The sequence below is a fragment of the Octodon degus genome, unplaced genomic scaffold (genome assembly GCF_000260255.1).
Source record: "Octodon degus isolate 3935 unplaced genomic scaffold, OctDeg1.0 scaffold00105, whole genome shotgun sequence".
Classification (NCBI taxonomy): Eukaryota; Metazoa; Chordata; class Mammalia; order Rodentia; family Octodontidae; genus Octodon; species Octodon degus.
In genome coordinates, this window is record NW_004524681.1 from 1799800 (window position 1) to 1822232 (window position 22433).

Here is a 22433-nt window from a genome sequence, read left to right on the forward strand (position 1 = left end):
CGCTGCTGCAGGCGCTGCCTGGCCCTCCCTCTCAGCACCCTCCGTTCTCTTTGTTCTTCCTCACTGCCCTCTGCGCTGGGACTCCAGGCGTGGCCACTCTAGCAGTGCCTAGCGTACGTGCCCCTCCTGAGGTCTGCGTGGTAGCCTCTGGGAATGTTTGTTGGACAAGCCCCTGGGCTCCAAACTACCAAAGCCCACACAGGAAGAACACTGAGAAAGTGAAGTATAAGGAAGAAGACAGTAGAGCTAGAAAAAGATTATATTTATTTTGCTGTTTAATTGCTTTAAATATAAGTTGGATTTTGTGTGGCTTGGCTTGATGATGGGATACAGAAAATAGTGATGGAAAAAGAAATACAGCTGGCGCCGTGGCAGTGCTTAGACACCATTCCTAGCCGATTCAGAAGTTCATAGGGGACGCTACCCCCAGAAATCGTAGGTCCCTTTTTCTAGTAACACAGTTATTGAAAATAGGCACTCAGAATGGCCTGAAGAATGTGCCAAACATCACGGGGCCACCATTTCCCCAGAACAGTTCCTGGGCTCAGCCCTCCCCTCAATGCAAAGCCCCTGAAGCCAGCAGCAATCTAATCAAGAGGTTTGTAATAACTTTTAGAAGTATAAGTAGAATGAACATGAAGAGACCTTATTTATGTTTCGCTTCCCACATGCAGAGTCTGGTCCAATCCTGCATCCCTCCAGCAGCGAGCATCACTGCTTCCCTGAGTAATCATTTGAAATTGTTTAACTTGCCACACCCCTACCCACTGTGTGGACATGGGTGGTGCTGGGTTAGGAGTCCCAGGAGAGCCAAGTCCCATAGGATTTCCTCCTTATTGTTTCTTAATACCCCATTTACATCTCCGTGATGAGCCCCTCAGTAGTTTCCAGGAGGCCGGTGCTCCTCCACACGATTGCCACCCACTCCAGATTCTGCGTCCCCATCCCTGAGGTCAGGAGCACCAGATGTTCTTCCCTCTGCCTGATCTGACTGTACCTATTTAAATTGCAGGTCCGTGATTTAAGTTGTAAGTCACTTCTGGATTGCCTTGTTACTTTACAAGCATTTGTATTCCCGAATAGATCCTATGCTTCTTGGCAGTAAAGAACTACTGTGTGTGTTATGTATATTTTCAGAGTAGAATCAAAATAGAATATTTAGTTAAAATATTCACTGAATACCTACTATGTGCTGTTCTTCTGCAGGCCCTGTGTGCCACCTGCTATATGACACCTCTTGAAGCTAGGAATTTCTTCCTGATCTTAGGGCTGAGAGTATGTCCATTTCTAGTAAGAGGAGCTGGATCATAACGTACGAACACAGAAACACACGATGCTCATGTAGCAGTGAAGCCTCTTTGGGGGCTAGTGTTGGGCATGGAGGCAGAGTGTGTCCAGAGACTCAGTTTAGGTAGTGTGGTCAGAGAGCATCATGGAAGGAGGGTGCATGGCAAGATGGAGTCAGCCATATGGCCTTCGGGAGAGACAGTGTTGTAGGCAAAGCCAGTAGCTAGTACAAGAGCTTAACCCAGGAATGAGCCTGATGTAGACAATGAAGTGCAACGGGCCCATGTAACTTGAGAGGCCCTTCAGGGAGAGAGTTGAGAGTCGCTAGCCAGTGGGGGAGGTCGATGGGGCTGTGCCAAGGTAGCTGTCCGAGTGAGGAGCTTGAGTTCTCGCCTAGCCCTAAGAGGAAGTTTTCCATGGCTTTACTTACAAGGAGGAAGATGATTGGATTTATGTTTTGAAGAGTACACTTTGGTTGCTGTGTGGTCATTGAATTAGAGAAGAGTCTCACTGCATAGCTGAAACAAGAGAGGGAAACTGTTGACGTTGAGTTCTTTAATATCATGTTGGTGTAAGCCCTGTTATGATATCCCTGACTTGTTATGATTCATGTCTAAAATGTGCCCCAAACCTTCATGTGCTCCCAGGTGGGGCTTTTGGGAGGTAGGTAGATAATAGGTGCGTGACCCTGGGTCATGGGCATATGGCACCTGGATCAGCCCACGGGTTGTATTAGTATGGTTCTGAGTGTGGCTGGCTAGACTGTTTTACCAAAGAGGAAAGGACATCCTTGGTTTTAGCAGAACCATCCCGTAGACACACAGCCTGGGTGGGATAAAGGGGAAGCAGGGTCGCTGCCGCCTCTTGCCTGTTGCGCTGTGGGCTGTTTCTCCTCTGCCGTGCTGCTCTGCCTTGAACAGCCAGCTCTGGACTTAACCAAGACCTAAATAAGCCTTCTTCCCTGGACATGTGGGTGTTGGCATGTTGTTCCAGCAAGGAGAAAGGAGCCATGCCACTCATAAACCTGCGTCCAGAGTGCTACTGGAGGAGACTTCCACAGACAGGGAGGCCAGCTCCGTCTGCAGAGCCTGGGCAGTCTTGCTGGCTCTGAACCCTGCTGTGGGACACAGCAGGCCTGAAAGCCCAGGCCCAGGGATGCGCAGGGGATTAATGAGAGGCTGTGACCAGAGGCAGACTTTTTAGTGAGAAGTGAATACCTCGTGCTCTGCAGAAAGATAAGTTTGAATCTAAAAATTATCTTATTCATCACTAATTATTGTTTTTAACATATATATTATATATATGTATATGTATGTATATGTGTGTGTGTATATATATATGTATATATATTTTACAGGGTCTGGAGGGTCTCACTATGTAGATGGGATTCATAGTTTCAAGCCTCCCAAACACTGGGATTACAGGCACACTCCTCCACCCCCAGTCTCAATCAATGTCTCAGTGCACCCCAGACTAATTATTGTTGACTCTGGGCACAACACTGGACATTAGAACACGAGGGCTTGTTCAGTGTGCTGAAACTTGTTCTCTCTGAGGAATCGCTCCGGTTTCTCCTGGTCCCAGCCCCTGGGAGGCACCTTTCTGTTCTTTGTCCCTGTTGAGTATGGATGTTTTAGGTGTCTTGTGAAAGTGGAAGCATTTGAAGTATTTGTCTTTGTCACTCATGAGTATTTGCCTTTCTATAGGTTGCTAATTTTTATCAACATAATGCTTCCCATGCGCCTACGTTTTGTCACATCTCGCAGAGCTTCCTGCTTATAGGGCTGGATGTTATTCCGTTGCGTGTGAGCAGCACATTTTCTCTGTCCGCTTGTGGCGCACGTTTAATGCACCTGCATCCTTAGTTACTGCGCAGAGTGCTGCAGGGCACCTAGGGCGGCAGGGGTATCCCTTGGTGGCCTCACGTCAGTCTTCCAGCTGAGTACTCAGAGGGGAAGTGCAACTTCTGTGTCATTTATAGTTCGGTCTGAAGTTTTGAAGAGCCCCACACTGTGTTCCATAGCAGCTGCAGCGGTTTTCCTTCCAGCACCAATACTTGTTTTTCACTTTATCTCAGTGCAGTTTCAATTTGCATTTGTGATACACAAGGACGTTCAGTTTCTTTCTTTCTTTCTTTCTTTCTTTCTTTCTTTCTTTCTTTCTTTCTTTCTTTTGGTAGAACAGGGATTGAACTCAGGCCCTTGTGCTTGTCAGGGAAGTGCTTATTCCACTGAGCCATCTCCCCGGCCCTTGTTTTTCACTTTAATTTTCATATTTTATGATAGGATCTTGACAAGTGTGGCATAAAATCTCACTGTAGTTTTGATTTGCATTTCATGATGATTCAGGAGCAGTTTTTCACAACCCACTGGCCATTTTTCTATCTTCTTTGGGGCGGTATATCTATTCAATTCCTTTCTTCTTTTTTAACTGGCTAATTAAGATTTTTAGCTGTTTCGGTACTTGAACTTCTGAGAACGGCGTATAGTGGGAATTTCTAAGTGATATAAAACATCTAATACACCGTAAGAGATGGTCTTGTCTAAATAGGGCTTTCTTGACAGTTTCCTGTGGCTGTGACAGAATGCCTGAGAATGGCAATTTAACAGGGGAAAGATTTATTTTTGGCTCATGGTTTTAGAGGTTTAGTCTAGGTGCAGCCAGCTGCAGTACTTCTAGGCTCATCGAGCAAAATACAACAGGGTAAGAGGGTGGCGAGAGAACTGCCTATCTCACGGCAGCCAGGAAGCAGAGGTGGGGCGGAGCCAGGACGCCCACCAGCTTCTCCCCCAGCAGCGCACTTCCTGCTGAGATCGCAGCCCCCAGCGGCCCATCTGCTGTTCACTCCCCAGTGGGGCCATCCTTGACGGGCTGATGGAGTAGCACCTCCTGGTCCTGTCACCTTCCAGAACCCGCCTCTGAACACATGGGCCTGTCTGGGGACATTTTTGATCCAAATCATGATAACTAACCTGAATCACAGAACTTTATGCCTTCATTGCTTTTGTTTACAAAAATAGTTTTTCACACATTTAAATTTTTTTGTTAAGTTGGACACTGGCAAGCATTTTCTCTAATGGACCAAACAGTAAATACATTTGTAGGCAACAACTACTGTGTTCTGCTTTGTAACCACAAACTAGCCGTAGACAACCCACAAATGAGCAAGCATTCCTGAGTTCTGATGATACTTCATTTTTAGTAGGAGGGCAGGGGATGGGCACCCTTGCCACGGCAGCGGTTAGTGCCATGGTGAGATGCTACCACTGGCCACGGGGACGGGAGGAACAGCACTCTCCTGCTGGCTCTAAGAGCCCCCTTGTCTTGTTCCTCCCTTCCGCAGAACTGTAGTGGTCTGTGTCGAGCTTGTAAGTCCTGCTCTGTGAGAGCCGATGTGTCCTCTGGGGGCCTGGTCTCCCCGGAGGCAGTCTCTGCTTAGACCCGGGCCTGTCATCAGTTGCCACGTATCTGAGAAGTTGATGGGGTGTGGCTTTTGAAAGAGTCTGTGTCCTCCATCATTGTAAATTATCTACTTTCTAAGTGAGCATATCTCTGGGTATCTGTTGCAACTTCAGATGAGCGTTGAGTTGACTGAGATATCTGGGGGTCATTCAGCAATAGCACAAAGTGAACACAGCAACTGGTAATTCTTTATGCAAATATGCGTCAGAATCACTCAAAAGAAATGCTTTGTAAAATTGTACTCCTTGGTTTATTTGGTCAATTCTGAGCAGGCTGTTTTTCCTTCAGACCTGTGCCTTTCTGAACTGTCGGCAGTTCCAAGCTTATTAATGTGATGTTTAGAGAGCATCAATGTCACATCGTTGACTCTGGTGTCAGAGCTGGAGCAGAGGTGTTGGGAGGAAGCCAGGCCAGCACACCTCTGGCGCACCTCCGCCAGTTAGTCTGCGTCTCTGGAGGCTGAGTGCAGAGCAATTTAGCAGCACGTACCTGTTGACTTAATTGACAGTTAAACACCGAGAAGAAAGCAAAAAGGGACATGAGGAAACAGGCTGCTGCATGGATATGTGCGACACAAACATCCTTCTTGCCATGTATGATTTGGCTTCTTAGTGCAGTTGCTTTTCTGTTTAGTATTGAATTGTTTTCTGCTAGGGTCACTGAACTTTCCAAAGGGTACAAAGTAAGCGCAGATAGAGTTATGAGGCAGGTTCTGCAGCAGTTGTGACCCCCGCCAGGGTTAGTAGGGCTGCCCATTCTTGGCCTGCTCATGGCCTCTAGAAGAACATAGAATGCACAGCACAAGGCATCACGCTTCCCACCCTGAAGAGCACTGGACAGGGAGGGGTCAGCTTGCTGTCTGATTTGAACTTGGGCCCTCCAGCAGTTGCATGATGAAACGCGTGGCTGTGTGGCGCTGAACAAGTCCCCGCGTGTGTCCCAGCTGTCTTCTGCCTGTCTGTTCACCCATCTGTTGATGCGGGTTGGATAACGCCACGAATCTCATTAGCCCAAACAACCCACGTTGGTTTCTTGTTCCCTGCGTGCGTCAGCCTGGGGTCAGAAGAGGTCTGGTCTCTGTCCCTCACAAAGGGCAGGCCGGGGTGCGGAGGCCACACGCTGGGCAAGTGGAGAGTGGCGAGCGCTGCCAGCCCCACGGGCGCCGCAGACCGCCCGTGCGAGGGTCTGCCTGTCTGGGAAGTTCTGTGGATCCGTGGGAAAGCATGGTTTCTCTCTAAATTCCTGCTTCAAAAAGTGAAGAAGCATCTCCCGTGATTCTGAATGATTTAAGTTTCTTTTACTTTTATTTTTAACCTAACTAAACAGTATTTGTATTGTTCAGTAAAAAAGAAAAAAAAAGCAGCAAAAGTATCTTTAAGAAGCTCCTTCAAATGTCCATCCTCTAACTTAAAACTTAAAAGTTTATGTAAGCATCTTTGGCCTCTACTACTATTCTGAATTTGACTTTTTATGTTGTACACTATTATGGTGTTATAATCAATGATAGCAGCTTTTTAAAAAATGTATTTAATTGTTACAGGGTCTCACTATGCAGCTCAGACTCATAGTGATCCTCCTGTTTTCAGCCTTCCCAGCACTGGGATTACAGTCATGTGCCACCATGCCCAGACCCTGTGGCCTGCTCAGTCTGCCATGGGGGCAAGGATAGGGGCACGTGGTGCTGGGGATTGAACCGTGGTCCCTGTGTGTACCTAAGCTTGCCTAAGCAGCTGCTTTAGTCTACTGAGCTATCTCACAGGCCCCTGATAGCAGCTTTTGATTTTCCAGACTAGTTGTGTTCTTTCTTATTCTGTGTACAGAAGTCAGACTGATCTTTCATATTTTCTTCCCAACATGTGGCCAGATTTTCCTAGAGTCCTAGTGGGACCCTTACCAGAGCTTTACTGCAAGACAAAATAATCCTTTCTGTGTGGTCTCTGAGGCAGTGGAAGGCCTACAGCTTGAAGAATTGTTTTGGCTTCAGGGGAATGTTAGATAAGTTTATCAGAATAGACTTTTAGTTATTTCTAGATGGGAGTCAGTGCACATTACCTTCTGCAGTTCTGACATGGTCATACCTCACTTAGCCTTTTTGTTGTTGTCATTGTTCTCAATTCTCAGAGTCCTTGCTTGAAATATAGTTCTGTCGCTTCAGTCTGTTGTTGCCTAGAAAGATTTTGTTGCACATTTGCTTTTCTCAGTCCTTTCTAAGAGCTTGAGATGTGAGAGCTGATGCTTGGTTTTGATTCCTTTCCAGGAGTGGGGTGCACACCACAACAGCCAACTGCTTGCATGGATTTTATAAGCACAAAATACAGAAAAGAAAGGTTTTACTTATTTAGTAAAATTCTTATTACGGAGTTTTTTATTTGCTACAAATTAAAAGTTTTTTTGAATTGGGGCTCAACAAATTGAACCTGAAAGTTTAAAATTAATCTTCAGTCACTAAAAATAGATTTACAAGTTATAATTGTGATTTCAAGAGGTGAGGTCATCATCTAAGAGTAGTACGTAAACATAGTAGTGTGTTTTCCATAAGCAGGCTCATCACTTTATTCCCTTCAAACAGGGTGACTGCATGCCCAGGTTCACACAGACGATGGGGCTTACAACGCTGTTCTAGCATTATTGTTAGCAGTACAGTATTTCATTCAAAAAAGCAGGCTGGTTTGAGCAATAAATAGCTGCAAAAGTATTGTAGCTTTAAATAGCATTGTCACTTTATCTCTAAGAGATTCAGCCTTGAAGTTAAGAAAAATATATTATCTCCTACTTAGGTTTAGAATAGCAGCTTTACCATCTTCAAATGATGATGATTAACACGAGCAGATAAAAATAGAAAGAGGTACTTGATAAGTTTTTTTTTACATCTCTCTATCCCAGAATTCTAAGACTTCCTTCCAGGAGGTAGATGATACAGTATAAGGAAAAAATTCCAGCCCAGGCAAATCAAAGCCTTCCCTTTTACTTCACTGAGCACATGCAGTCCTTACTGATGTGGGACATGGCTTTCTAGTTGCGTCGCAATAAGAACCAGCACACGCAGCCAGGCAGCTCTGCATTTTCAGCCTCTGCTGTTCCCAGCACCCTGCATTGGGACATAGGCTGTGGTCATAAGTGCGACCGGATAGCTCCTTCCTAATGCTGCTTTTCCTCTGAGTTAAAACGGAAGCTCACGGTTAACAAAAGAAACATGTGCTTTTGTGTGTCCAGTGCGTCAGATGATGCACTTCCAAGCTGGAAAGTTTTTAAGGATGTAGGAATAACATTCTGCACTCATAAGCCAGTTTGAGGCCTAAATCACAGCTCCATTTATCTTTATATTCTGAGCTTTATAGGTCACAGGAAGTGTCCATCTGTTCTGCTGAGATTGCTGCAAATCACAAGTGGCCAGGAGCCTGAGGTGGCTGAGGTCAGGGGAGCACTCGACCCCTAAGTGCTCGCCAGGTGCTGGAGCAGGAAGGCTGATTTGGAGTCAGATAGGTTCTGGGGCGATAATTGCTAAGGACAGTGGAGTACACAAGCAGGTCACTGCTGAAGGAAAATCAAAGTGTCCCTTAGGGGGCATAGTCAAGTCATTTACTCCCAGCCACAGAGAGAGGCCTGCAGCTCCACTGTAGCCTCAGTGCCCAGGCCCTGTGTGTGTGTGCGCACGGGCATGCACACATTCCAGGGCCTCTCCTCTGTCTTCCTTTTGCATGGCCAGTCACGCTGTCCTCCACCTGGCCACAGTGAAGGGGTGTCCTCCTGACCTCTCGCCACCTGGGCTGGGGAAGTGTGCTTCAAGGCCACATCTTGCTTTGCCTCTGTGTCTGGGGTACCTGCATGGGACTGTCCGTGCCCTCCTCTCGCCACCGTGCAGTCCAGGGTTTGCAGCCCTTTGTGGGTGCCCTGCTCTCCCTAGCTGGTGTCCCCACCTGCCGCAGTAGGAGAGGAAGTCATTTGTCACCAATGCCAGAGTGCATTTGGTGATGAGCAGAGCCCTTTGCAGATCTCTGACCTTTGGTTAATCAACTCAGAAGTTCCCATTAAAAATTGCTACTGGTTCCTGTCTGTGAAGATAAAATTCCCATGGAGAAATATAAGTGAGCTCCCAGGAGGATCTAGGTTTTTTCCTATAAAAAATCTTAAGATAAACTATATAGCACCGAGAAAAGATAAAGATACTTCTAATCACAAGCATGGATGGGCATGGTAACGTAAATCTTATTTCACATTTACAGTGGTATACAAGAAATGCAGTTTCTGTTTTCTGATTGTTTGTGTGGGCTTTAAAATAACCACACTTAGTGTCCTAAAAGTCACTGAGCATCTAAATGCTATTAACTTCCTCTAGGACCGGAGCTCACTTCAGGAGTCATTTCACTTCCACGACAGTGATATCCTCTTTTTCTCAAATCAGGATAGAAACTTACTTGTAAATTATTATATAGAAAATACTGTGAGCTGGGAATAATGTCTCGCACCTGTGTTCCTAGCAGTCGGTCGGTCGCTGAGGCAGGAGGTTTGTAACTTCAAGCCCAATGCCTGCAACTTAGTGACTTAGCAAGACCCTTATCTCAGAGCGAACAGTGAAACAGGGCTGAGGATGTAGCTCAGTGTGAAGGCCCTGAGTTCAGTCCCCAGTACGACACACATGAGGTGAGAGAGAGAGGAGAGAGCACCTTTAGATTGGCATTTACAGTCAAACACAAAATTGAAATTTGCTTTTGATTTTACAATCAAAGGTTCTGGTAGCGCATAAAGTTTACTACTATGTACATTTTTCATGGATAAAATACATTAGTTTGTATGTAGAAAATGAAATGGCGTGCTACCTTGATTCTCCATAGATACATCCTTTCAATTTAATGTACACATTTTATGTTAGCTTGTGGAAAAAGGGTGGAAGGTGTCATTCTCTTTGCACACAGACATACACATTGTTGCTTTTAATTTGAGCAGTTACCTAGAATTACTGTGAGAAGAGCTCTACACGTATATGGAGCTGGGAAGACGCAGCCTGAATCGGCCTGTGCTGCAGCAGCTGATGCAGCCAGGCAGCTGCACTGGGTCACCCCAGAACATGTCCCGTGTGTTTGGCGAACTGTAGACCTTGGGCTGCAGAACCAGAGACATTAGCTTTGTTGGCAAGAATGGGGCTTTGCCTTGTTTTTCAGAATGGGTGGAGGAAGGTATTTCAGAGAAATGTCCGTATTAACCTGTGTGTGCTGTGAGAGATTATTGGGCCTTCTTATTAAAAGCCTTTTCTACTCAATATACATTTAGTTGTCATTAATATGTTAATTAATTGACTAATGAATTAATTAGCTAATTTGCTACTCAGATGGAGCTCAGGCACTCATTATACCCCGCATCATCAATCTTCCTAACCAGGAAATTCTAAAGTCAATATCTGTATCAGTTCTGTGTTTTTAGACCCAATAATTCCACAGTGAAAATTGTGTGGAGCAGGGCAGTGGCTCACGGCCCTTGTCGCAGATGCTCTCATCCTGCTCTCTGACTGACATCTCTGCTCCAGCAGCTGGACAGGAGCCAAAGGGCCAAGGCTCAGGCTGCTCACAAGATGCATCCTGCTGGGAGGCGTTGGGTCTTGGGAGAGGCGAGGCTGGGGGCAGCCAACCCACTGGCCTCTCTGCCAGCTGATGGAAATGCGCATTTTAAGGGAGGTAGCTCAGTTCCCAGAATCAGGTGAATCCCAGTGGTAAGCGGCCTTTGGAGGCAAGCAGGTTGGAGCGGTAAAATAGCATCTAAGTTGTACTTTCCATGAAATTTTTATGTGGCTTTGTGCACCAAGTCAGTTAATGCCTTGATGTAGTTGAGGGGGAATAGAAAAGCATTTTCTTTTCCTGGATATCATGTCAGTAACATATACAGGAACTTGACTTTTCAGGTATAGTTTATGTTGCCATTTAAAGACTTTCCAAAATAATCTAGCGGGATTGGTTTTCGTGAATCGCAGAGGGGCCAGGCTGAATTTTAGGAAGGGCGTACTTGACAGCGCAGAGAGAACCTGGTGCTTATGGGTGGGGCAGGGGCTCCTGCACACGGCTGGCTCATCCTCACCTCAGCATGCTGGCTGTATGTGGCTTCTGCACCCTCCTGTAGAGACGTGTGCGGGTCTGTGCTTTTGTGTGCACACTTCTGTTCTATGTAGAAAGGAGGCTGCAGGCGGAATCAACAAGCTGCTCTCAGTCAGAACTGCACTGCAGGTCTCCCCTAGCCAGCACCCAGCACCCCAACTCTACCGTAATAAAAACTGCCTTTCTCTTTTGGAAAAGTGGCTTGGGATTATGTGGGAGTATTCAGTCATTGCTAGTGCATACTTTAAAACGGACTCATTGTACATGAATTCCTAGAATTTTGGGAATTACAGAGAGCTGGTTACTTCTGCAAACAGATCTCCAAAGACCATTGTAGCATATTCCATATTAACAGTGTGTGTGTATGTGTGTGTGTGTGTGTGTGTGTGTGAGAGAGAGAGAGAGAGAGAGAGAGAGAGAGAGAGAGAGAGAGATGGGGATGGGGAGGATCTCTCTCTTTCATACTGTATCCAGTCTGCTGGGTCGGGGTGCTGCCTGTCCTGTCAGTGCACTGACTGACCTAGCAGTGCCCACCCATGACCCTGGCACCCTCAATTGCAGTGTTGCACTGTGAATCAGTCACGCACTCGAGATTCAGCCACCACGGCGTGAAACCTGTGGCCCTGTGAGGCTTTGGGGAGCGTCTAAACACAAACTGCAGCCATTTGTCTGCTTTATCTCACTTAGTTTATGATCTCAAGGTGTGTTCATTTTCCTACAAAGGACTCAGATTTACCTCTTTATATCAGTGTAGTACTCCACTGCATGTAAATATCTGAGTTTGTATCCATTTTTTGTTTTGTCTCTTTGCAGATTTGTCTATTGCAGATTTTGTCTCAACTAATAGGGGGCCTGCCCATTAGCTCAGTTGTTAAGTGCCTGCTTAAACAAAGCACTCAAGCTCAAGATGCTGTGGTTTGAACCCAGATACTCACGGCAAACCAGAATGCCCTAAAGGGATCTTCTGGCCTCAAAAAAAAAAAAAAAAAATTCTTCAACTGTTTCTAATAGAAAAATGTTAATGATTGATGTTTGTTGATTTTGCTTTTTAGTTACTGATGTCTTATTTTGAGACTGCTCTTAGATATGCAAATGTTTGGGCCGGCCAGATAGCTCAGCAGACTCCAGTGCCTGCTTAGAGCGCAGCAGCGGGGGTTCGATCCCCTGTGCGCCCTGCCGGCCCTGCCACGGGGGTGCGCTGAGAAGGCAACTGAGACTGGGTGTGGTGGTGTGCACTTGTAATCCCAGCGCTTGGGAGGTTGAAAACAGGAGGATTGCTACGAGTCCGATCTACATAGTGAGACCCTGTAGGCCCTGTCAACCCTGTCGACCCTATTCTACATAATGAATAAATAAGGGGCAGGGAGGTAACTCAGTGGAATAAGTGCTTGCCTTGCAAATGCAAGGTCCTGAGTTCAATCCCTGGTTCCACCAAAATAAAAGATTAGGTCTTTCAGCCATTTACATTAGTTATGGGGCCGGGGAGACAGCTCAATAGAATAAGCACTTGCCTGGCAAGCGCAAGGGCCTCAGTTCAATCCCCGGTTCACAATAAATAAATAAAATATAAAAGTGAATAAATGTTCTTGTTCTTAGTGGACTCTCGGAATGTAACTGAAGGACTGCAGCTGTTGTATTTGTGAGGTGCTCACTGCCAGTGTGTAGAAGTGGAACAGACTGTGGATGGTGGTGCTGCACCTCGGTCGGGCTGAGCTCATTGTTTCCAGCTGTTGTTTTTGTGAACACCTGAGGGCTTCCGTATAGTAAGTCGTGTAGTCTCTAAGTGGACATAGTTTACGTCCTTCTTTCCAATTCTCATGGCTCCTGTTCGCTTTCCTCTTGATTAGTAGAGAGAGCCTCTGACACAGAGTTAAATGGAAGTAGGAAAGTCTTAGGGGAAGATATCAGGGTATCGGGGTGGGCTTCACATGGATGTCCTCCCGCATGTTGCAGCTGGTGTATTCCTAGTTGTAGCGTGCGCGCACGTGCGTGTGTGTGTGTGAGATGCACCAGTGTTGGTTCTTTCATAATTCTTTTTCCACATCTACTGAGATATTGTGAGTTTTGTTTTTTATTGGGAGGGTACATTATAATTGATTTTGTATGTTTAATCAACTTTGTATTTGTGGGAAATCCACTTGGCTTGGGTGTGAAATTATTCTTTTATGTTGCTGGATTTGGTTTCTGAGTGCGTTTGAGGACGTTTGTATCAGTAGTCAGAAGAATTACTGGTCAGTGGTGATCTTCCTCCTTGCGATGATTTTACCTGCTTAGTGCCACAGTGGCGCTCGCTCCATGGAGTGAGCTGGGAGATGTTCCCAGCATTTCTTTCCTTTTCTCCTATGTCGGTCTGGCTGTCTCTGTGTCTGTCTGTCTCTCTCTCGGATGTGTTCGTGTTTGTTGAGAACTAGTACTAACTTCTTGAAATGATCAGGAGAGTCTTATCGTGAGTCCACCTGTAGCCCGTTTTCCATGTGGGCAGATGCACAATTACTGTTTTGATGTCTTTGCTGGTCTCGGTCTGTTCAGACTTGCCATTTATATTATGCCAGTTTTGGATGTTTATGTCTTTCTCAAAGTATGTCTGTTTTCCCCTTGATTTTCTGATTTGTTATATGTAATTATTAAAGATTTCCTACACAAGCTTTAAACCTTTTTCTGTAAGTAGGATAGCCTGTTTCATTACTTTGTGACTCTTTCCATAATTACTTAGGAATATGTTGTATCAGAACCATGAATTTCTAAATTTTTCTAATAATGACAATCAGGGTAGACCTTGACTGGCTGCAGCCAGCTGGGACTCTGAAGGCCCTCGCGTGATGTGCGCCCTCTAGTGGCGCAGGCAGCTGCTCTTGCAGAGTCCCTGACCCCCCAGCGCCCCAGTACCAGTGATTATCAGAGTCAGTGAAAATGCAGCAAATTAAAATACTTTAAGCTCACTAGAAGCAGCCATTTTTTTCAAACAAAGAAAGGAAGTACAGAATGATGGTTATTTTTGTAGTTCTGAACAAGTTGTGTTTTGTGTTTTTGTTTTGGGAAGGAGTGCAGTTTGAAGAATTGTGTATTTTTCTGTGTGCTCCGGCCGGTCTCGGGGTGGCCAGATTACTAAATGTTGTATTTCTGGGAGCTCACTTCGACATGCAGAGCCCCTAATTCGTACACATCCTGTGACACTATGTGATCGAGGGGAGGAGCAGGCCTTGGAAAAGAAACCAATGCTGAGGAGAGTTGTCTCCCTGTCATGCGAAGTGGAGTCCGGGAGCAGGCCCAGGCCAGAGTGCCCTAGAGCAGCAGCCCCTGTCACAAGGCCAAGGAGCGATTTTTAGTCCAAAATGAAACAAGAGTTATTTTTTAAAATGTGGCTTATTTTATATTTATGAGTGCAGGCTGGGATTGTGGGTGTGCCCTGGTCTGAGAGGCTGTCGAGTCATCTGATTAAGCTACAGAGAAAAGGCGTGTGGGCTCGCTTGCCACACACTGGATTCCTGAGTGGCAAGAGTCCTCCCGAGCCGTGGTGGAGGGGCCATCACAACCCCACAGTCCCTCTGAGTGTGCCACGTCTGTGTTGTTTGGATGAAGCGTGACGTTGATCCTCTCACATCACCAGGTGTCTGGGACCAGTAATCACCACTAGCATGGCGAGGTGACATCCTGCACCTGCAGCAGGGCTTGCTGTGCCCCTCACCACTGAACACAGGGCCTGCTGACTCCGCCCCAGCCCAGCTGCAGGGAGCGAGTCTGGCAGTATGGGAGGGTGTGTGGGCTCCGGTCCACTGGTGAAGGTCTTTGTGGGTGCCTTATGTGGCCCATCCTAGGTCATCTCTGAAACAAGTGCTTAGCCGTGGGGCCCGCGCTAATGGAAAGTGGGAAATGTTTTTCCATTCTTGGGCTGATTACAGTGGAGAATGCCTTGTGTAGAGTGGTTGTGAAAAACACATTTGAGAAACCTGGCTCTGCTGTTGGCTTCGTGGGCTACTCTGAAGAAAACGGTCACTCTGGCCTCTCATTTCCTCTTAATTTTAGGAGTCACATCAAACAACAACCTGCACATTCTTTGTTTTCTAATGACACTAAGTGTTTAAAATTTTAACAGCTATTGTCTATATGTTTTCTCATTGGTGTTTACTTTTTATTAGAAGAATGTGTCTGTGATACATAATGCCTCAGCTTGGGGAGTTGATCCTTTCACTTACGTAAACACACTTGTGAGGTACCACTGCAGTCCAGGAGCGGGAGGGAGGGTGGTCTCTGGCCTGTCCTGGGTGCTGCTGGTTGTGCTAGGCTGGGCAGGTCCTCTCCTTCACAACGACCTCACAGGAACCCGGTATGTTCTGGAAGAGCCTTGTCAGAGCATGCAGTTAGAAAGTACATTCCACCCTCACAGGCAGGGCGTAAAAGCAGACCTGCTTAACCATTTTGTCTTTGTGAACCAAGGTAGAACAGTGTTTCTCAATAAAATTATGGAAAAAAAAAAAAAAGAAAATAATCTTAGCACCTACTGAAATTCTTACCCAAAAGAGATTATATGATTAAGGCAGTTATAGTTTTGTATTTACAGAACCACAATAAGGCACATGAATAATTGATAATGATATTTAGCAGTTGACAAACTTTTGTAACTAATGGCTTTGTGTTTTAGACAGTAAGAGCAAGTAGTGTTTAGACAGGATATCATGTTTTCATCTTGTACTATGAATAACTGCTACAAAGACAACAATATGCATTGTATTAAGTATTGTAACTGGCCTACTAACCTGTTTTGAAACTATCTCATTGCTATTTGTTTCTCAATAAAATTAATTTTAAAAAAAGAGGCGTAGCCTGCACAGAGTGAGGTGAAGGAAGAACAGTGCAAGTCAGTACATTTCTCCCCAAGTGTGTGTCTCACGTCTTACTTGTTATGTTTTTCCTTCAGACTTTTGGATCGTTTTATTTTTCCTTTTCTGTGTGTATTGGGTGGTTTCAAAGTTGGCTTTTGTTGCAGACTTTAGTTCTACTTGTCATTTATTGAAGACCTTTGTGTGTAGCAGAGGGGTAGTTTCTGCGGCTAGCCCCCTGGGGCTCCCGAGCAGACTTTCCGACTCAGCAGCTTCCCACACAGCACAGGGGCCAGGCAGGTCCCCACCCGCGTTCGCATGCAGGGCGCTCAGCCCCCCAGTCCATGCCCAGAGGCTGTTGCCTGGGGCCGGGGGTATGGCTCTGTGGCAGAGCTGTCATGCCTTATGCACAGAGCCCTGGTTCCATCCCCAGTGCCATCAAAAAAACTCTTCTGACATCGCCAGCCCTGCGGATGACCCACTACTGTTATGGACTACTGGACTGTATTGGGATATTCTGCTGGATTCACGCACCTATGATACTTAAATGACAATGGAATGCCCTTCTCTCACAAAACTAAACAAAAAGGGGGCTACAAATGAACAACCAGTTTGTATCTGTATACTCAAAATAGGATAGATATACAGCTACTTTGTCTTAATTCAGTGAATAGAAAGATTTGTTCTAATAGTGTTTGTGGACAGGATATCATGTCTGCATCTTGTACTATGAATCACCACTAAGAAGACAACAATGTGTAATGTATTAATTATTGAAACTTTCTTATTATTCGGTTTTGAAACTGTCTCATTGCTATTTCTTTCTCAATAAAATTATTAAAAACAAAAATAAAAAACAAATAGAAAAGGCTGCCCCTCCTCCTTCCTCAGTCTGTAGCCCGAGATGGGTGAAGCTGTGCTGGAGTGAACAGCAGTGTCCCTTTCTGTGTCACAGCCCAGAAATCCCAGGCAGGCAAGTGACCTGCTGGGCAACACACAACTCCTGGGCCCGCAAGTGCGACTCAGGCTGAGCCTCCCGTTTCCACAGTGCCCTGCAGACATGCAGAGGAAAGGCTTTTTGTGTTTAAGTACTTTGCTGATATGTGATTGTCCCCTGATGGGGGAGTGGGGCAGGTTCTGTGGCCAGAAGAGATGCTGGCGTGGGGGAGAGCAAGTACAGAGAGGGGCGAGAGCCTGCACAGTTAACCAGGAGTCCACCTCCAGGGTGGGTGAGCGGTCGGTAGCTTGAACACCCAGTGGGGTGCAACTGCTCCTGGAGCCACCTAAAACTGAGCGAAGTCCAGGAAGCTTTGCTGTGTCTGGTTGTACTCCTGTCGGGCACCTCCCTACTTTCGGAGTGCCGCTCTGGCCACACTAAGCTTCCCAAGGCCCCTCTGGCTTCCCTCCAGCTCCACCCATACCTGGAATGCTCTTGGCCCCACGTTCCTCAGTTCCTTTATTTTCACACCTGCAGACATCACTTGTGCTGTTCCTTCTGCTCAGACAGCTGTCATGGAGGTCCGCTTCACCCCTGGGGCTTCCCCTCTGCCGTTGCCCTGCCCTGGTCGGGCTGAGAATGGTCCCTCAGCCCTTGTCCAGCTCCTCGTGGGCGCGGAGCCCCGTTCCCTGGGTGTGGGCCTGCTCACGTCAGTGTCCCATAAACTTTGTTCTTCTGATGGTAATACACTTCTTATTATTACATGAAGATTTTGATGGTACATGTTGTATTACTTAGCGTCTCATCATTGGGAAAAAAATGAACGAAATCTTAGTGGAAAGACTGGCTTTGGCACATGGTTTCAGAAGTTCCAGTCCATGCTTGGATGGTTGGTGCGCTTGTTTTGGGGTCTGCACTGTCATCGCGGAGAAGTGCAGTGGGGCGAACACAGCAGCGAGAGAGCGGAAGCGGCCAGGGTCGCAGCATTCTGTCAAGGCCACGCCCGGGTGGCCACTTCCTTCCCCCAGCCGCCTCCAAGTTCTGCGCCCTCCCAGCGGCCCAGTAGGCCCGGCCCAAACTGTAGCATACTCAGAAAAATTTAAGATCCAAACTGTGACGCAGGGAGCCGTAATGTGTTAGGCTTCCTTTTCCACCTTTGATTAGTGCTCATTGAAGCTTTTAATAAAACAAAATACAATTTTTATTGAAATTTTAAAAGTAGGTATAGTCGAAAGGAAATACTTAAGTAACCTGTAATTTGGTACAGAAGGTACTGTATTTTTTTTAAGAATCCAAATATATTTCAACAACCATATCTGCAAATCTCTTGCCCTGAGATTGTATATTTATAAAGCATTATTTTAAAATAACTGTTGTGCACAAATAGTGTAATATATTTAGTCAAACCCATATTATGGGAAACATTTTTAGCCTATTAATATGGAAAATTATGCATTGAAAATTATTTTTGTATGGAGTGTGCACATTAAAAGGTGCATAATATTCTAAGGTTATTGGTACACATGGCCAAATTGCCCTCCATAAAATAGGTACTGATTTATATTTATCTCACAAGATAGGAGTTTCATTTTCTCTATTATCAAAACTGAGTTTTAATTTTTAATGCTCTGTGCAGACCCAGTTTCTTTTTATGGCTAATAAACTGACCATTGATCCCACTCAGACCTCTAAAAATAATGAGAAAACTATTTTTAAAATTATCTTTAAAAGTAATGAACAACTGAGTTACTAAAAAGTTGAAGGACATTTTTAGTGGTAAAAAGACAAAATCGGGACAGGATTGCAGCCAGGTCGGGAGAGCCGCAGGAGCTTGAGACGTTGCAGCGGTGGCGTCAAGCGCGCTCAGGTATTGCTCGGCGGAGACAGCGCCACGCTGTGCATGCGCCGGACGCGCAACCGTTTTCCCCGATAGCTAGCTGCCTGTCCGGTAGAAAAGTGGACGAAGAAAAGCAGTGGTTCCACCAGGAAGAAGCTGTTTCGCTGTGTTGCTCTCTGCCCTAGATGGTGGGAGGAGAGTAGTTCCGTCTGGGAGGTGAGAGCCGTGGGCTGAGTCAGAACCCACGCTTCCTGCAGGAACCAACCGAGAGCTTTCAGGGAAGTGTCGCTTAGAGACAGCTGGTGGGTGGGTCCTGCCGCTGTGGTCCCGAGGCCGCAGCCCGGGATGCGATGTCGCCCCACGCCCCAAAGAATCCTCCGGGACAGTGTTACACACACACACACACACACACACACAATTGCAACACATAGAAACAGAAAAGCACTAGCAGAATAAAAATCATAGTCACAAGATTATAGAAATTGGAATTACAGACAGAATATTAAATATTAAGGAAGCATATTAAAAATGAGGTTAAAATGTGATTAAGAAATAATTGACTATAAAAATGACCAGATTATTTTTTAAGAAGTACCAAATAGAAACTTTATAAAAATATAAAAGTAAAACTCGGGGCATAAGGTAAGTGGTGCATTAAAAACTGACCTGAATTTTGGCAAACTTAAAAATGCTGAAGAGTTGTCCAGCCCAAGTGGGGCAAGGCGAGGACAAGTGGGAGAGGGGCCCAGGACCAAAATCCGACAGGGTCCTGGACCGGTCCGAAGCAGAAGGCTTACCAATCCAGAAAATTCGTGGAAAGCGAAGTGTACTCAGACATAGCGCAGGAGTGGGAGAAACACGCCCTCCTGGAAGACTCATGATTTGCTGTAGAATATTAGAGACGAAGGAGCTAAGAAGAAACCCGGCAGAGACCAAAAGCAGCTGGAGCGACAGCTAGAGTAGCTGCCGACGCTCGCTCGCTCGCGCGGCTCCCGCGGGAGGCTGGAGGACTGCGGAAGAATGCCTTCGAGACTGGAGAAAATGAGCTCGCCGAGCTGTGTGCTCAGCAGAACTGCCTTTCCGGAAGCGCATTATCCCCCTGACGGGCTAACCGAAGTTAAGAGTGGCTTCTTTGAAAAGACTATCGAAACTGACAAACTTGGAGCCAGAGAAAAAGAGATGCGGAAAACAAAGAGATGAAGACGGCTCGGGAAGGTACGGCCGCCCAGCCACTCGGCGGAGAAGCAGAAGCAGACACCGTTTGCGCAGTTGTCCTCTTGGACGAAGCCATCAAAACAAGTGGGAGACGTGATCTGGAACTGAGTAGGTGTTCTCCAGCTTATGTGAAGCAGATCACAGGGAGACCAAGGACAGGAATCTACCAAGCTCATGTTGCGTTCTTTCTTACACTGTTGTGCAATTCTGTAGCAATAGAGTTGGAGATCGAAGAAGGAGAGGAAAATTTCCAGGAAACACTGGAGCAGTTGGACCTCAGAATAGACAAGTATGAAAATTGTTTCCTGTTGCAAATCAAACACAAAAATAAAAGATTTTTAAATGTACAAAACCATAAACACTTTTATTTTCTCTAGGTAGCAAATATTTCTTTAAGAAAACACCAAAGGTTTAACTTTCAAAGTACTTCCTAAATTAAAAAGCACTAAAAGAGAAATTTAATGTTCATCTCAAAACATTGTATTATTATAATGTGACAAGTCACGAATGGGTAATATATATTTGAAACACATGACCAACAAAATATTATTTTGCAAATAAATAATATGGAATCAACATGGAGTTTTAAAAAGCCATAGTCACAGTATAAAACAAATGAAAGAAACCAATGAAATACTGCTACGATAGTCAGTAGCACTAATTAAATTTAAATTACAGAAGACACCAATTTATATTTCTCATATGAATAAAAAGCAACAGTGCCTGTGAATCATGTGAAGCAGCGGGGATGGTTTCTGCAGGCCCAGGCCCAGTCACTGATGGGTGCGGTGCTTGCAGTAACAAGTTGGGTTCCCATGCTGTTCAAGCTGCCCGTGTTCTAGGAACAACTTGCAGATGCCCACTGTAAGTCTTACCGGAAGATTCTTGTAACATTTGTTTTTATAACAGCAAATCTTAAAAATGATTTAAATATCTACTGGGAAGCGATGATAAGGTGTGGCCAGCATACTGTGTACTTGACAGTGTACACACTGTGCACCCTGAAAGGAAAGAGGCCACAACTGTCCCTGCGTGAAGACCTCATAGCATTTGGGACAACTAGTGCAAATCAGCATAAGTAGTTTCATCGTACGCCCACGTGAACACCACAATTGTTAAGGATAAGACATTAAGTGAGAACAAAGTTGTAAACAAAGCTCAAAACCTGGGTTGTCCTGACAGTGGGCAGAAGCAGACAGTCAAAGCAGGCTCTGCCCTTTAATCTAAAGGAACGTGTTGCTAGCGCTCCTAACACAGTTCACTCGTACTGCCTTCTCCCTTTCACTGTTAGGAAATGGGGAACAGTGGGAAAGGATGCAGAATGCGGAGAAACGTGGGGTCCCTGCCCCACTCAGCAGACCCCACTCAGCAGGCCCCGTGGGAGCAAGCAGCACACTGCACAAGCTGGGGCCAGGCCGAGGCCGCCGCTCTCCCCGCGTCCGGGCCCAGTTCTGTGCTCCCATTTTGTGAAACACAAATAGAATGGCACAGTTCATTTTTTATTTTGTCTGCCCTTTTTATTAGCATATGTTTGTGGTATAGCATCAATACTCTGTCTCTAGGAGCTGGGATAGGCAGACAGCCGCGGAGAGTTGTGAGCTCCCCACTCTCCCCGCCCTTTCCTGGGTGTCTGGCCGGCACTGGGGCCGAGGGCACGTGTATTGAGGGGAGCGCTGGCTCTTTCCACAGGCAGCTTTTGCACTGTGACGTTTCTGGCTAGTGAAGAGGGTGGGTATTTATAGTTTGGAGTAGTTAGGAGTGATGAGACTGCACAGCTGCCGTGTTTCCTGGTCTGCAGCAGTTCTGTTTTACATTGATAGTTCGAAGACTAAATATGTTTTACGTGTTTCTTTACATTATTAAGCATTACACAATACAATAATGGTAGGAAAGTCTCGGCTACATTAGCAGGAAGTAAGTGGAACTTTTTTTTCCCTTTTTAACAAGAATTTTCATAGCAGCTTTATTTGGAATAGTCCCAAACTGAAAACAATCCACATGTTCATCAAGTGGGGAATGGATAAACAAACCGTGGCAAATCCAGACAGTGGGATGCTGCTCAGTAACAGAAACAAATGAACTCTGATTCCACGTGATGACACGGAGGCTTTGCCTATGCTGCGTGAAAGATGCCAGAGAGAAAAGAATACATACTTTATGGTTCAGTTCATATAAAATCTTAGAAAATGCAAGTCTGTGTTTCCTATGGTAATAGAAAGCAAATTCTTTTTTTTTTATTCAGACTTTTTATATCTTTTATTTAGCTTTGGTAATTTATGCATATCTGTACATTTCTTCTGTATTTTCTATCCTATGAGAGTAAGATTTTATTTTATTTTAATTTTATTGAGAAACAACTATGAATGAGACAGTTTCAAAGCTGATTAATAGGACAGTTTCAATAATCAATGCATTGTACATTCTTACCTTCTTAGTGGTTATCCATAGTACAAGAAGTAGACAGGATATCCTGTCCAAACACTAATAGTATACCTCTTTCTTCTCATTGAAGGTAGCGAAAGTAGCTGTATATCTATCCTATTTTGTATGTATAAATACAAAATGATATTTCCTTATACTATAGGTGCTTGAATTCAGCTAAACAATCCAACACTGTCTAGCAGTCTATACCATTAGTGGGTCATCCTCAGAAGTTACTGACTTGAGCCTTTTACAGCTCAGCGTATTAATATAGCTTTACTTTATATACCTCGTTTTTATACTTTTCTGCTGGATGGTTAAGACCAAGACATAGCAAGACCTATATAGCAAGAAATGTAACTTTTGTATCTGAT

General features: G+C 45.4%; 1 protein-coding gene across 5 annotated transcripts in view; it reads left to right on the plus strand.

Moving 5' to 3' along the window:
* Nucleotides 1–22433, plus strand: part of Wdr72 (WD repeat domain 72) — a 188367-nt gene that overhangs the window by 75167 nt on the left and 90767 nt on the right. The gene's annotated exons all lie outside the window — the stretch shown is intronic.